Source organism: Silene latifolia, chromosome Y (assembly GCF_048544455.1).
Source record: "Silene latifolia isolate original U9 population chromosome Y, ASM4854445v1, whole genome shotgun sequence".
NCBI lineage: Eukaryota > Viridiplantae > Streptophyta > Magnoliopsida > Caryophyllales > Caryophyllaceae > Silene > Silene latifolia.
The window spans coordinates 77,176,536-77,191,157 of NC_133538.1; positions in this window are offsets into that span (position 1 = coordinate 77,176,536).

The window sequence follows — 14,622 nt, forward strand, 5'->3', positions numbered from 1 at the left end:
ATAGTCAACTCGTCCACACTTATCGGTAATGATTGGCTGGCTAGAGTTTGACATTACTGTCGTGCGACGGTGGTGATCAGTTGATCCCTTGAGGTCACACCTAAAGGGCGATTCCCTTAATTGAAAAGGTTAATCAATTGTATACCGATACAGATTAATTAATTCCTTAAAATTGAACAATTCAATTTGTGAGAGAGAATATTGATATCTTATTGTAATGGGATTAAATAAGATTTATTTTAGTAAATAAAATGCTTTATTACTATAATTGTTTATTGTTTGAGAAACAATAGAGATAGGAATGAATGGTTGATTATAATTACAAGATATTGTGAATTATAATTATATGACCCATTTTATTTATGTGATCAAGTATCACTAGTCAATTTGTTGAATGTAATTTAATTAATTTATAAAATGATATTTATGTGATAAATATGAATTTAATTAATTAGTAACATGTATCATACTACATGTGACATATTGTGTGACAAATGATAAATTGACAAAAATAAAATGGTAGTCCATTTTATAAAGATGGACCGAAATAAGAGTGTAAAGGGAGTTAGTGGGTGAATTATTTTATGAGATAAAATAAGCTAATGATCACTAACCTACAACTAGCCTTACAAGCCTAAGGTATAGAAAAGAACAAAAAGAAAAGTGAAGGACCATATATTGGTCCCTTTTGCCTCACCAAACCGTGTGGCCTCTCTTCTAGTTAGAGGGCTTTTGTTCTTTTATTATCATCACACTCTACCATTCAAAACACATGCAAAAGGTTCATGAATTATTTCTCTCTTTAATCTTCATAAAAAAGGATGAATTTTTAATTCAAATTTGTTCAAAAGATTACTAAAATTAATAATGTAATATATGAGTGTTAGTAATCAATTTTAAGGTAAACCACAATATAAATATCTAGTACATATTAGTTTGTGAGTTTGAGGGATAGTCTTGGGTGCAACTAATTGGAGGGCTTCTATTTTGAGGTCATGTATGTTCATCCAATATTGGAAAGCTCAAGAACTAACAAGAAGGAGATCTTGTTGGTGCCCATTTGACCGAAATTCATATGGTGAGAAAATGATTTCTTCACTTATTTATTTTAGCTTGCATGCATAAGATCTAGAATTTATTTTATGATTAAATAAATTTGAAACATATAAGAATATGTTAAATAATGAGATATAGATTTATATCAAAGGGATGGGCCCTTATTGAAGAGATGGCGACCCACTGTGCTGAGTATGGGAAGCCGAGGGATGGTATTAGAACAGTTTATGCAGTCGATAAGCAACTTCGGGCTCAGCTGCAAGCCATGAATGCTAGGTTTGATATGTTGGAGTAGCATTCTGCTGGGGAGCCTCAGACGGTTCATTTGCTTACTAGAGGAGGAACCGTCACATGTGAGAGGTGTGGGAGCAACGACGGTCACACTGCTATTGGCTGTCTTACAGAGAAGGAACATGTCCTTGCTTTTCAACAATACAAGCAAGAAGAGGGTTCCTATTATAATAACCAAGGGGAAGTCCATCCCAATTTGAGGTGGACAAGTCAAAATGTGCTCAATTCTACCCCTCCTCCGCAGCAGCAGCAACCATGTGTCCCTCCTCATAAGACTCAACAAGGCTTTCAAAAGACTCCTTCCTTTCCTACACATAATCAAGGTGCATCCTCCTCAGGTGGGGTAAGCGAGTTAGCTGAATTTTAGACAATGTTGCAGTCTTTGACAAAGCAGTGGCAGCTAAGTGACCAACAAAAAGAAGCCTCTATTAAGTCACTTGAAACCCAAGTTGCCCAATTAGCCTCAAACCAATCCACGAGGATGCAAGGTCATTTACCGTCACAAGCTGATAAGAATCCACTTGAAACGGTAAATTTAATTAATTTGAGGAGCGGTCGTTCATATGAGGGACCAGAATTGCTGAAATCAGACCCGAGGAAGGTAATTACTGCTGATGAACATTGTTCTGTTGAAGAAAAAGAGCTGACGACAAATAAATTACTCGATCGACTAATTTCTGGGGGTCGATCGAGTAAAACTGCTGAAGAAAGGACTCGATCGAGTGGAATTTCTGCTCGATTGAGTGAACAGGAAAAAGAAGAGCTCGATCGAGTAAATAAAACTACTCGATCGAATGATTTTGTTGAAGATTCTACTCGATCGAGTGAAATTTTGCTCGATCGAGTGTTGCGGACAAAGAAGACCTTGATCGAGAGGCTGAAAGTCCTCGTTCGAGAGGAAAGAAATCTCGTTCGAAGGATTTAGAGCTTGATCCGGCTGATACATTGGAAGAGAGGAACAAAGGGCTCGAAATACCCATCACGATGCCTTTCCCGAGGCGTTTGCAAAGTACTAAGGCTAAACAACAGTTCGGTAAAATTGCTGAACTCCTGAAAAGCTTGTAAGTCACTATGCCATTCGACGAATTGCTGACACAGGTACCCTCTTACCTTAAATTATGAAAGAAATTCTATCATGTAAGACGCACATTAACGACCATAAGATGGTACCTTTGACCGAGGTAGGGACAGCACTAGTTCAGAATAAGTTACCTCCCAAACAGTCACACCCGGGTAGTTTTTAGATTCCGTGTCACATTGGTATCCACTTAATTGATAACGCGTTATACGATCTTGGCGCTAGCGTGAGTGTCTTACCGCTGTCTCTTGCTAAGAAACTTGGTTTGACCAAGTTTAATTGCACAAATATGACTGTTCAAATGGCCGACCGTAGTATATCACGGCCGTTAGGTGCCATAGAAGACATACCTGTTAAGATCGGGAGGTTCTTTATTCCCGTTGACTTCGTTGTACTTGACATCCCCGAAGATACCCATACCCCTATTATTTTAGGGAGACCATTTTTATTTACTACCCGTGCAATGATAGACGTCGGGAGGAAGACATTGACTTTTCAAGTTTGGGACGAGGAATTGATATTCCATCAGTCTAAGTCCCGAAGGGCTCCCATGAAAGCTCAGCCTTGCAATGCCCTTTCTTCTACTGACCCTCCTATTGACACTCCAAATGAATATTTGGAATATTGTGCTGCTATTGTGACCCCTCCGCCTCAGTTAGAGAGCAAAAAGGAGGAAAGTTCGTCTGTTTTCCTTGCTGCAGGTACAGATGAAAATAATGAAGGAGCGGTCAATGGTTATTGCACAATTAATGTCAGTCAAAGTGGGAGCGATGATGCTAAAGCTGGTGAGAAAGGAGTGGGGACGAGAAAAGTTCGCGCATATGTGGACACCAACTATTCTCCTCCTAACGATTCAAGTTCAAGCTCATGGAAATTAAAGAGGACGATTAATGTTGCTGAGGTGACGTCCTCCAGTCAGAAGCCCTCCGAGGGGCTATTGAATTGCTTTGAGAAGTGAACGGGGAAATGCCCCGTGTAACAAATTGTATAAACAATTTTTAATTTCTTTTGGATTGTTTTATTGCTTTTAATTAGGACAATTACAGTTTAGACATTTTTAGCATAGATTAGAAGACTGTAGACTATTACTTTTTTTATTAGGTATTTCGGCATATTTCTGCGAGTGTTTTTATACAGGTTTGGGGAGTTATACGCAAATTCAAAGGCTTATACGAGGAAAAGAGCTCGATCGAGTACTTTTTATACTCGATCGAGTGAATTTTGTTCGATCGAATGATTCCATACTGCTCGATCGACAAAAGCTGAAGAGGGGAGTACTCGATCGAGTAACTTTTTACTCGATCGAGTAGATGAATACAAGAAGCTCTCGATCGAGTAGTTTTAAACCACTCGATCGAGTGATTTTGCAAAGGATACGCAGGGAGTCTCTTTAGCTTCCTTCTTTTTCTTATTACTTCTTATCCCCTTTCATTATTTCGTCCCTTCTCCTTATTTGCGATAAAAAAAACCCCCCAAAATCCTCCATTTTCTTGCCCATTTACCAAATCCACCACCTACATTTTATTCCTTGCTAATTAATCGTCCATTGCCCTCTATTTTCCCTTTTATTCTTGTTGTTTTACGCGGTCAATTAAAGGAATTAGGGTTCGCGATTTTTCGATCAAAAATCGCCCAATTTGCTTGTTGATTGTCGATTAATTGCTCTTTGTAGGTTCCTTATCATCAAGTAAGTAATTCTAATACTTCTTTGCATTTTAATTTCATTAATTTTGTTTTTTATGAAGAAAATAAGGAATTAGGGTTCGGTTTTCATCCTGGGTTGAATTTTTTTCGAATATCATTGTGTTCTTATCCATAATTTACCCTAATTGATGATTAATTTCCATACCTCATTGATGATTCACATGTTTAATTCGAATTTTTGGTGAAATTTGCGATTAAGGGTTAATTTCAGTCGAAATTTTCGACTCTGAATGGGATTCTTCCTGTTGCCATATGCCTAATTTCCATTAATTGTTGCTTTATTTGCTGCATTTGTCATCTGCTACCCTTACCTTATTGCTGTCTATCCGTCTTATTCGAATTTGTTGAGGAAAATTTGGGAATTTTTGTGCTGATAAGTCGATTTTTTCTACTGTCTTTGGGAATTCTCTGCTGTTTAACTGTTGTTTTCTTATCAAATTCCCCTGCACTATTTGGTTAGGATAGATTCTAGCTTTGTGCCTTCCACTAGCTCTACTGTCAGTCCATCCTTGCCTGAGACGGTGGTCCCTGCTGTCACCACCGCCTCCGTACCTGCTAGTACCGCAGCCGCTGCTTCTGTTTTTTTTGTTAGTGATGGCGGTACTGTTTTTGCACCTACTAGCACTGCTGCTAGCCTTTCTTTCTCAATGGCGGTCTTTGCTGCATCTACTATTGCAGCTACATCTTATATTTAGCCACGGCGAGCACCCCTGTGGCGGACTCACCTGCAGTCACAGCTGCCTTCAGGGCGGGCCTAGTTCCTCGTACCGTCACTGGACGGTCTTCTACCTCAGGTTCTAGAGGCCGCGGTCGTGGTCGTGCTACACCTACTGCTGGCCGTGTTACGATTCGAGTGGATGACACCCTTGACTCCCACCCTGAGTACCCGCAGGTAATTTTTGTTAATGGTGTACAACGTACTAGATTTTACAACTTAGATGACTGTGACCTTCTCCCTATGTGCTTTCTTTTCCGTTCGTCACTTCAGAGGCTCGGCTTATATGAGCCAGTCTGTGAGCTTCTACGGGGCACGGGGATGACCGACTTATTACCATGAGTGTCCACACCTTTAGGGAGTTGAGCCTTGAGTTTTTCAGCTCCTTTACCTTCTACTCCTGGGCACACGATGCTGTCCCCACTAGTCTTTCTGTGTCCTTCCGGTTGTATAACCGGACCTTTTCTATGACACTTGAGGAGTTTGGTACCCGACTCGGCCTTTCCTTTACGGGCACCACTGTTTCCCCTACGAAGGTCATTAGTCTGCTTTGGCAGGCTTTGGCACATACTCCTTCTCACGAGCGAAAGCTCGCCCAGGTCCATCTTCCCTCCGCCCGTTACTTCCTCAGACTGACGGGAAGTACTATTTTTGGCCGAAGGGAGCCAAACAACATCAACAACAACGAGATTTCTATCTTAGGCGGTTACCTGGACATCGACGGCGAGGGTCCCTTTACCCTCAACATCGCTTATTTGACCGGCAAGTACTTCCAGGCTCAGGAAGAGAAGCTCATGGGCACTATCGTCTGCGGTGGCATAGCCACCTTTCTTGCCCGTCCTCTCCTCACTGTCTTGCCTCGTGACTTACCTTATCTAGACGGTGATAGGTATCTGAGCCTAGGTGTTATGCACTCTCAGACTTGGCTGACCACAGACTACCGGACATGGAAGATAGATGGTTCCCTGTCCGTAGAGCTTCCTTGTGACACCCTGCCTCATCTCGTCCCTTTGCCCACTGTAGCACGGGGCGCCCGGCCACCACCTTTACCCGAGTACCACCTACCGATCTGCCCGCCTACTACCTTACCCGCCGCTAAGAAGCGGCGGTGACTTGAGACCAGAGAGGGATCCGCACCTTCCACGGGTAGCCGGACTTCCACGGCCACACCTACCCCGATCCCTACTCCTACTCCTACTCCCACTCCCGCGCCTGCTAACCAGACATAGCCGGTCCTACCGACTAATTTTGTACTTCCTCCACCCTTTGAGCCGTCCTTGGTCATCGACCAAGGGCGCCGTGACGGTTTGTTGATTGAGATTGCACAGAGACAGCCTCGTAAGGAGCGGGACACAGCTTTTACTTTGTTCCCTCTATACGAGTATCACATGAGGCGACACCGTCCGATCCCAGAGGGTTGGCCACACCCTTCCTTTTACCGGTACCCAGCTGAGGGGTACCCGGAGCCTGCTAGCGAGGAGGAGGAGGACGAGGACCCGGCGACGGCGGCGGAGAGAGCTCGAGCTGAGCAGAGTAGGAGGAGAGAGCAGCAGGTGGATCCAGACTACACGGTGACGGTGGAGGACGTGCGTGACGAGGAGCCGACGAGTAGCTACTAGTCTACTCACTTCCCCAGTTTTCTGGCTGGTTTGGGGAAGTTCGTATTTTGTACGTCCCATCTCACTCTTTTATTTTGCCTCCTCTTTTATTTTTGTTTTCATTTTTCTTTTATAGGTTGTATATTCTCGTTCCCCTGTATATATATGCTGATGTATGTTGGAGGACAACGAGGGCGTTGTCCGTTTTGGTTTGGGGAGGATATTGCATCCTTTTGAGTCTGCATTTACATTTGTTTTGCATTCACGTTTATTTATTTCAGCTTGCATTCTTTATTTATTTCATTAAAAATCAAAAATCCTAAAAAATTAGAAAATTTCAAAAATCCAAAAAAATTCACGTTTATTTTTGCATATAGGTTGAGCCGGAACGGTAGATTTTTCGTGATGAATACAACTTGTCATTTTTACTTGAGCCTTAACCTTTCTTAACAATTATTAGCTGAGTCTTACGCATATCTATGAGTTTTTGTTCAAATATAGTTAACTGTTTAGACTTGACTTGATAAATCGGCAAGCTACTTATAATTTCTGAGTTTTAGAGCCCATAACTGGTGACATTCAAGACCAGTTCATTAGGAATTGAGAGTTGTACTCCTTGCATAGCATGTTTATCATTTTTGCACTTTTTTGACATTCGATTTCTTGTCAAATGCACACATTCGGGTTTGTGGTCGGTGTCACATGCAGGGAGGTGCTTGCAAATTTTCCCCTTTTCTTATATTTTTCACCCATTTAGCTCCACTTAAGCCAAAACATGCCTTTTTGACCCACTAGCTACATCCCAAACTGAGCCTGCCTAGTCAAGCTAGTTTAGCTTGTCTTTTGTAGTATATTTTTCCGTCTGCAGTTTGGCCCGTATCATTTTGATTGGAGTTAGTGTAAATAAAGAAAGGAGAAAAAGAAAGAAAAAGAATTGAAATTGAAAAGAGGAAAAAAACGTGAAAAGAAAAAAAAAAGAAAAAAAAAAAGAAATGAAAAAAATCAGAAGATCACGTGAAAACCAGGAAGTATGAAAGTTGAAAAATTTTGAGCTGGTTTGATTTTGAGTCCGTCAGCGTTCACTTTTATATTGTGACGGTCTCACTCCTCCGTTTTATTGCATATTTTTGAGGATATAGTGTAAATGGGTGGTGAGTTGTGTGCCAAATGAGGGGCACTTGTACTCTATTTTTCAGTCGGTTGAGATTCAGACGGTCTTATATGGTCCTGTTAGGAACTAGCTTGACGCTTTTACCTCCACATTACCATAAGTTGTTTTGCCTTTTCTCACGTGACCTTCACTATTCCCATATCATTTGTAAGCCCTCGGCTGTGACAGACATTATTGGTTGGAGTGTGTGCATTAGTATTTGAATCGTCTTTCAGTTTTGTTGCATACATGCTATGTAGGTCGCAGTTAGGTGAGTGAATGTTTCTCTTTCTCTCTTTTACATGTAATATTCACCCTTTCCTTCAGGAGAGAAGAGTGACCACGTTAGAGTCCGATTTTGTTGGTCTTGCAAGGTCGATAGGTTGGCTATATTTCTGAACATCTTATAACTCGTTTGCGTATTGACTGCTTAGCGATAACTGTTAATTTTTGTTGCATTAAATTGGTTTAAGAAGACAAGTTAAGCTAGCTCAGAGTTTTCATTTCCGTTCCATTAGTTGCATTTTAGTTTACTCGAGGACGAGTAAAGTTTCGGTTTGGGGAGATTTGATACGTGCATTTTGTATAGTCTTTTCAGCCTATTTTAGCACGTATTTCTTTGTACTTTCGTACTGTTTATATTGCATTTTGCCCCGAATTGGCTACTTTGGTTCGTTTTGTCCGTTTTGTAGGAATAAACGTAAAAGTAGTGGAATCGTACAATTTTCATCCCTTTTGCATGCATTTTGAGGAGACGGGATTATCATAATGAGATCCTGCATTGGGATGCGTGAAGGCATAGTCTACGAGGCAGTCGGTTACGAGTTTGAGCTGTTTTGGAGGAAGAATACTCGTTCGAGCTGTTTTATTACTCGATCGAGTGGTTTCTATGGCTGGAAATGGTCGATCGAGTAGTATATTACTCGATCCAATTGTGCTCGAATTAGGAGTTACTCGACCGAGTAACAATTCTACTCGATCGAGTAGATTACTTGGCGAAGTACTCGATCGAGCTGTTTCAGACTGCTCGATCGAGTGGTTTTGTGTTTCATGGGCTTTAATTAGTCCGTGAACTTGTTTTTAGCTTATGGACTTAGTAATTTTTCTATTTAAACGCATAATAACTAGGTCATTAGCATTCAGTTTTTATCTTATCATTCATCTTTCACTGTAAACACTACGTTGCTTTCTCTCTTTCACTGTAACTTTTGCTTTCGGATTTTCTCTCTCGGATTTAGTTGTTCTTTACACCGGATTCTTGCGATTGTAATACCTTACTCTCTTTTATTCTTAATCTTTCATTTATTCATCTTAATTACTCGTTTTGTTCCTTTAATTTGCTGCCCTAATATCTTTTATGCACTTTAATTATTGCTTCATTATGTTTAATGTTGGTTTATTCTTTGTTATTAGTTTTGACAATATTAATAGCATGAGTAGCTAATTTGTTTCATGTTAGGATTAGGGGATCTACGGTAGAAATGTGACGATATAATAAATAGGTTAGATGAATTAATTGTGAGACTATGTCCCCATAGCAATATAACTATATTTACCGACTTAGTTGAGTGCACGCTCCTGAGTCACCATTTTAATCTGGTTAAATCTAATCCTGGATCGAAAGATTGGACTAAATAGGTCTGTTATGAACAGTAGACTACCCTGACGAGGACGGAAGTTAAGTTAGTGGGAATCTAGGGTAGAAAGTGGACCAGAATGACCTTTCCATTTCCGTCTCGCAGTAATTTATCTAAGTTGTTTACAGTTGAGTCACTGGACTACCGTAGTGAATCGAAATCCTGACATGTCCCCTCTCTATTGATAGTTTGTTCTCATTTTCTGTCTTTATTGCTGTTTCCTTGCTTCTCTTTCTTTAAATCTTTTAGTTTAGAAAACAAATTACAAACCCCCCATTTGTGACCAAATAGACTGACTCTTACAGATATCTTGCCTCCTTGAGGAGACCTACCTGACTTCCCTAGCTATATAGTTAGTTTAGTTAGTTATTTTTGATAGGTATACGATAGCCCTGTCAGTGATCATGAGCCACATCACATGCACAAGCGCTCTGATGTCAGACGTCAATTTTTTGTTGAAAAGGTATGGTTTTATATGCTTATATGCCAACTTGGTCTTCAGTTAAAGAAGAAGTGTTGTTATTATAACTTGGAATAGCATTGGCATTTATTTTTGAATGCTGCTGTATAACTATTGCCTACTTTAGAGATCAACGTAAGAGACCCTCCGAGATACAAAAGGTTGTTGGAGATAAAAATTTTTCAATGGGAGGTTCTGAATGTGCCTGGACAAAAGAACGGGTACCATACGACTTAAATTGACGTCTCCTTGCCGTTTTCTATACACGATGACGTCTCCTTGCCGTTTTCTTCTTGGGGAATTTACATCATCGGGAAAATCGCTCCAGCCGTGACGGGTGGTCATTGTTTCATTTTAGTAGCCATCGATTACTTCACAAAATGGGTAGAAGCAGCGTCATATACTGCTCTGACATCAAAGCAAGTGGCTAAGTTCGTACAAACCAATATCGTTTGTCTATATGAGTGTCCACATGAGATAATCAACGATAAGGGGTCCCACTTTCAAGCTGAAACCGAACAATTGTTGGCCAAGTGGAAAATCAAGCATAATCATTCTTCACCCTACCGACCTCAGACTAATGGTGCAGTAAAAGCAACCAATAAAAATGTCGTCATGATGTTCAAGAAAATGATCGACAATTATCGAGACTGGCCTAGCAAGATACCTTTCGCATTATGGGGATATGGAACCTCGGTCAGGACGCCAATTGGTGCTACGCCTTTCAATCTAACATATGACATGGAAGTTGTACAACCAGTAGAGCTAGATATCCTATCTCTACGTATTCTACTTGAAAACCGAATCCCACAAACAGAGTAGAATAGGGATAGGTATGAAGAACTCGTTCTCTTGGACGAACGAAGACTACGTGCCTTGGATAATGTTCAAACATATCAAGCACGGATTAGGAGAGCCTTCAACAAGAAAGTCAAACACTGAAACATTAAGGAGGGAGATCTAGTGCTTAAATCTGTCCGAGTTCTTCTACCAGTCGACCCAAGGGGAAAATTCAAACCTAATTGGGCTGGTCCTTATTAAGTCACATCTATACTCTCAGGAGGTGGGGTTAGAATTATGGACATAGACGGGAATGAGTTTTCGAATACGACTAATCTAGACCAGCTCAAGCGATATTACCCTTACAATAGATTTAAAACACGCCATGCGGGATCCACGTGCCGCTCTTGTGACACGAAATACACGGCACCAGCTAAACCTCGAGATACGTGCCGCCCCACTCTTGCGTACTGGCATTTTTCTACATTCATCCTCGGTATCATCAATATAAGTTAACTGCATTCTTAAGAGTAAGTAAAGTGCCATGCTTATTCCTTATGTTCATCACGAGCTCTTGCTTGGAGCAATTATTCTTTTACATTTTCTATTTTGAACTACGTTCTGGGTTTGATTTCATTTTCAATGAATACGTAGGCAATCCTTCACAGGATACAACTCAGTCAATTTCTAATAAAAAAATGTGAATAGAAGGAGATTTGCTTTGGCACTTGGAATTCGAAAGAATAAATAAAGGGAATAGATTTTACGTTCCTAACTGAAAACAACCAGTTTGTTCATCTATTAGTAATACGTGAAATAATATATAAAAATGCTGAAATAAAATGCTAGGCAAGGATTCTAAAAATCCCGACGTTTATTACTACAATAATTAATTATAATATAAAGACTTAGGCTATTCCTATTCTTCCATCTTCCCTTTGCCTTTGTCATTTTTGTCATACTTCTTCTCTTGACCTAATCACCAATGGTCTTTCTCGAGGCCTAGCCTTTACATTTTGATCTACAATCATCTTCTCAACAGGAGCATTCTTTGGCTTCTTCTTTGGGCGGACAACTCAGAATCCAGCTTCTTCTTCTTCTTCGGTCAAATATTTCTAGTTCTCTTTCGCCACTTCATAGATCTTGTAGTCAATCGGCTCATGGTTTCTCAACTTCTCGCGCTCTTCTGAGATGCTAGCCTTTGCCCACTGCAAATAAGAATCCGACACCCACAATGAACCAACAGGGACAGGCATAAACAACATCTTCCTTTGGGTCCAATGCAAAGCCCATTCACGGCAGGCCTTAGAAGTATGTGCCAAAGCAGTCAGTGGAATGGTATCAAGCTTAGGGATTTTCTGTTTCATACCAACTTCCGTCATCAGTCTCTCCGGGAAAATGTGGACTATGAACTGAAAACCAGGGATGTGAATAGATCGAGTAGGATTAAGAGGTGATACTCCTGGCAACGGCCTAAGGTGCCACCAAGGGACTATCCATCTAATCAACGGTCCTCCTTCGTTCTTTAGTTTGTTCTCCCTGTAGTTGCAAACTCGAGTAAAATCCAACATGTATAGCCTTGTCCTCATCACGATCGATCGTGATCGATATCCAGACATATCAACTGGGGGTTCAATCAATCGTAGCATTTCCATTAGCCAAATCTGCAAAAGGAGACAAGTACTAATGTCCCCCGTCTCACGTCCAAAAAACAAAGAAACGAAAACAAAAAAACAAAAAACGGACAAAAAAAAGAAGAAAAAAAAGATGGGAGGATTTTACCTGTAAAATGATAGGACTTCAAAGATACGGGAGCTCGCAATTTACCTTTCGGTTATCCAACCCTAAGATAGTCTCTCCTAATACCAAGCAAGCTGGGCTCTTACGAAGTTTCATTTGCTCGATAAAAATCAAAAATCGCGGGTCACCTCTCATTTCCATGTCGACATGGCCCTTTAAGACAAAGCAATGAAGAAGTCAAAATCCAAAGGCTCTGCGCCTCGCAGCATAAGAAATGGAAGGTCCTCCCTATCTATGAAATGGTCCACAAAGTCAAACATCTGATCCACCTCGGGTTTGGTCAATCCTAGAAGGTCCCTAAATTTATTTTTATATCCTTGTGAACTAGATGGTAAGGCCGAAAGAGTTTCTATATACCACCCTCCAATTGCTGCAAATTCTTCGTGAAAAGGTTGAATTTCACATCCAGGAAAGGCGAAAACATGATAATTCGGGTTCCAATATTCAAGACAAGTATCAAGAAATGATCTTACCACTTTTACTTGTTTAAAACTGATGATTGATCCAAAAATGACCATGTCATGCTTCTCCGGGTTCGGAAACTCATTTCTCCATTCTTTGAGTCGGGATTCGAGAGCATCCATTTTGTTGGAAATTTTTTTTTTGGAGGAAATTATAATGTTTAATAAGCGACGGAGTAATAGAGAGACGAATTGTGAGAATAGAAGATAAACTGAGGCCTCTATTTATACTATTCGGCCTTTCCTAAATTAGCTCAGGAAGAAATCAACTGGGGAAATAACGTAGCACTTGTTGCGCCCTTTGGAAGCACCGCAGCTCTTGCTGCACCTATTCCCCAGCCAAGTTTCCTACTAATTCCGCGAGGATATTTCCTATTCCGGTTTTAGCTATTCTTTCCTATTCCTATAGGAATATATTTGGTAAAATACGGAAAAATTTATTTCCTTACTAATTTTTCTTACTCCGATTCCAAAACGGGTTCGCTTTTCAAGATGATAACGACATTTCTCATGCACACTTACCCATTTTATTGTATTTTTTTTGGGGGAATCATTTCCCTCCCTCACTTTTTTTTCAACATTTTCCAAACTTCTTTTTTCATTTTTCAATCCTTTTTTTAGGGGGAAGCACTTCCGCAATCCGTCGTGCGTCCAGTCGTTTGTCAAGACATTTTTGCCTGCTATATAGGGCACTTTTTTTTTATCTTATTTATTTTTATTTCTACATTTTCGACTTGATCAAGTTGCAATTTGTGTTGTTTAGGTCAATTTTTACGCTACATGGGTTCTATTTGCGTTATTCCGTATAAATTTCAGTAGCACGACGGCCTAAACCGTGAAAATGCCAAACCTATTTCCAAGCTAACCTCCAGGTACGATAGATTTTACATCCAACAGCAGTAAATGGCTTGCAAGCCATCATATATACAAATCAAAATGTTCATATGTACAACAAAGTCCGAGCTTATGCCCGAAAGCAAAACAAATGTACAAAAATATAAGTCTAGCTACGACGATCAACCTGACGACCCCTCAACTCCGTCACTATCGCCTCTAGAATGGCGATATCAGCATCTCGAACCTCCAACTATCTTAACAAGTGGGCCATCTCATCACGTGACTCGTCCAGCTGATGCTCCCTCTGAAAGGAAGAGAAGGCCGATAAGTAACAGAAAAAAAGAAATAGAAAAGCAAGCACTCCAAAAGTACTTCAAATGTTCATGCATATCAAGAAAGAAAGAAGGGGAGGTTCATACCTGCGGACTCGGGCCACCCGAAAGGGCCTCCACAGCCGTCGCTTGCTGCCGGTTGGCCATCCTCCATAGCTCCACGTGCCTTGACAGTTGTAGATACCCAGTATCTGCTGAGACTCTGACAAACACCCGATGATTATCGGACTACAACATGCTTTGGAATCGCGGCGTTTGATCGATAGTTCGTGTACAACTTTACGTCGGAAAACTTAAAAACGATTTCGAAAATAGAACATTTCAAAACTTTTCAAAAGTACCTGAAGTGTTTAACTTACGATGACGGGGTCGCAATGATATTAACTAGAGTCAAAACCGACACCGGACCAAAAACCGACTCAAAAATTCAAATCCCGACTCCAACAACGAGTCAAACCGAGTCAAACACAAAAAACAAACCATTCAAATGCTTCCATTTTAAGATTTCCGGATTCATATATGGTCAAGTACCAAACATGTGCATACAAGTCCTAGGATAGAACAAATCATGATTGCATTTGTGTGAAAGCGACAAGACACCTCGAAGACTTGAAACATTGCTCGCGCCTCTTTGAGCAGCACAGGTAGCCACGTCGCTCAAAACTCACACAACCACTCATTTACCTATAAATACCCCTCAACTGCCCCCATTTGTGAACTTAC